The sequence below is a fragment of the Vombatus ursinus genome, unplaced genomic scaffold (assembly GCF_900497805.2).
Source record: "Vombatus ursinus unplaced genomic scaffold, bare-nosed wombat genome assembly UNPS02014807.1, whole genome shotgun sequence".
NCBI classification, from domain to species: domain Eukaryota; kingdom Metazoa; phylum Chordata; class Mammalia; order Diprotodontia; family Vombatidae; genus Vombatus; species Vombatus ursinus.
Window position 1 is genome coordinate 58,514,791 of NW_020954585.1, and position 2,348 is coordinate 58,517,138.

General features: G+C 40.5%; 1 pseudogene; it reads right to left on the reverse strand.

Annotated features, from left to right (window-relative positions):
• Nucleotides 1-308: 308 nt before the first annotated feature.
• LOC114052049 lies at nt 309-712 on the reverse strand (annotated as a pseudogene).
• Between the last annotated feature and the right edge of the window lie 1,636 nt (nt 713-2,348).

Below are 2,348 nucleotides of genomic sequence, written 5' to 3' on the forward strand. Positions count from 1 at the left end.
AGAAAGTTATTGCCACCAAAGTCCTTTGCTACCAAAGATGCATTCACATTTGCTTTCTTCTGTACCTTAAGGACCATCCGACCTTTCTATTTGACTTGTAGGTGAAACATATATTATTTTATATAATTTCATGTTCTATCATACTATGTTTATATTACATTGTGTCATGTTGTGTAGTATCACAATATATTATATCCTATCCTATCTATCCTACTATATTATATTATACTGTCTTTCCCTATTAGAATGTAAGCTTCTTTTTTTTTCACTTTTAATAAACATATTATTTACTGACCAACAAAGTACTTCTAAAACTGTAGCTTCTGGAAGAATCACTTGTTTTTGCCTGTCTTGTACCTTTCCTCAAATTTGACCTTGGCCTCCCTCCTCGCCTTACGTTTTAGTGCGGGGTCATGGAACACATCCTTGTTGACAACTGTTTTGTCCAATGGGATATCCACAGAGTATCTGGTGGGCATGAGGTGGTTGTGGTTATAAACTTTCACAAAGGACTTGATCTTTGATCTCTTGGCAATCTTCTTTTTGCCCATTGCTGCAGTCACTTTGCCAGGATAGCGGTCAATACCTGCCACCAAGGCAAGGGCCTGTCGGAGGTCCCATCATCAATGTTCTTGACAATGACAGCTTTGCACCTGGAGTACCGCCTGGCCAGGACCAGCACCACCTTCACGGGTTTCACGAACTTACCCATTTAGACTCGAAGTGGGTCACTCCTAGAGCCAAAAGCTAGAATGTAAGCTTCTTAAGAGAAGGAACTGTCTTGCTATTTGAATTCCCAGTACTTAGCACAGTGCTTTGCACACATAGTTGCTTTTTCACTCATTCATTCATTCTTTCATTCACTATGACCAGCCATCCTATCAGGTCATCAGTGTTCTATTATTAATTGATAGCTGCTGAGTTCCAGTTCCTTTATCTTGAGCCCAGAAATAAGTTAGAAAAAGGGACCTTCTACTTCCATAACCTTCATTGGTAGAAATGTAATTAGATTCTTCAGAGCTAAAGGAATCCCCTCAGCTAAGATATCTGGGACCTCCCTAGAATGAGTTCCACTTGCCCCATTTTCTCCTGGCCTGTCTCTCTGTTTGGCATCTACTGGTCAGAAATAGTCCCTTTTGTCTTGGAAACTCCTTCCAGAATGAAAGAGTAGAAATTGAGGGAATAAATTACTCACGGGCCTATTATCAGTAGTACATTTAGAGAACATCAATTTCAAAAGACATTACTCACTCTTTAAATTGTTTTATTTGGTTTTTACTTAGAGCAAGCATCTAATTTATTCTGTTGGGGAGGGGAGAGAAAGAGGGGAGGAACAAGTTGCTGGGCCAAGCACTAACCTTAAAAAGTCGTAGGCGAAAAACATCGATATCTGTTTGGGGGTGGCAGTGAGTAGATTGTGGGCTGCTCTTCTTATTCTTTTGTGTTGGGTAAACGTCCTCAGGACTTAAGACATGTAAGACCTAATTCAATTTAAAAAGAAAAAAAAAGATTTGTCTTTCCCTCTCTACTCCTTTGAAAGCCTAGCTTTAAGACTGATAGGCAGGTAGGAAGGAAAATGGTTGAAAGCTCTCTAAGGACTTCAGTTAGAAGTCAAAAGGCTAATTCAGGTGAAAAGTGGTTTCCCAAGTGACCCGGGGTAACTTCAGGTAAACTTAGCTAGAAATATTTAGAATAGAGAGTTGATAAAGAATTTTGTGCCTGAATCTGGGAACTTCCTTATTCCTTGGCAATACATGTTTTTCTTCTGACAGAAGACCAGGACAGGGTCAGCACTCCCCAGGTTAGTCATTGCAATGGATAGTGGAGCAGCAGTCTAGTGGAAAGAACTCTGGAGTTTACAGACCTGTATTCAAATTCTGCTTCTGAGGCAGCTAGGTGGTGCAATGGATAGAGGGCTGGGCCTAGAGTCTGGAAGGCATGAGTTTGAACCTAGGTTCAGACACTGACTAGTTCTATGACTCTGGGCAAGTTAATGAACCCCTGTCTGTCTTAGGTTCCTCATCTCTAGGCTGAGGATAATAATAGTACCTACTTCTTAGGGTTGTTGTGAGGATAAAATGAGAATATTTATAAAGCACTTTGTAAACACTGGATCACCCATCAACCCCACTGGTATCCCACAAAGAGAAGGCTTCTGGCATGGCAGGTGGACCCTATGGCACATTTATGGGGGGACATAGATAAAAGTCACATAGGGTGAGCTGGTATAGAATGGTGATGCTTGCTGTCATGAGAGTGAGAACCTGCATCAGTGAGATCACAGATCTCACCAAATATCAAAGTGTTAATGATTAACATCTATTAAAATCTTATTTCAATATCTCATG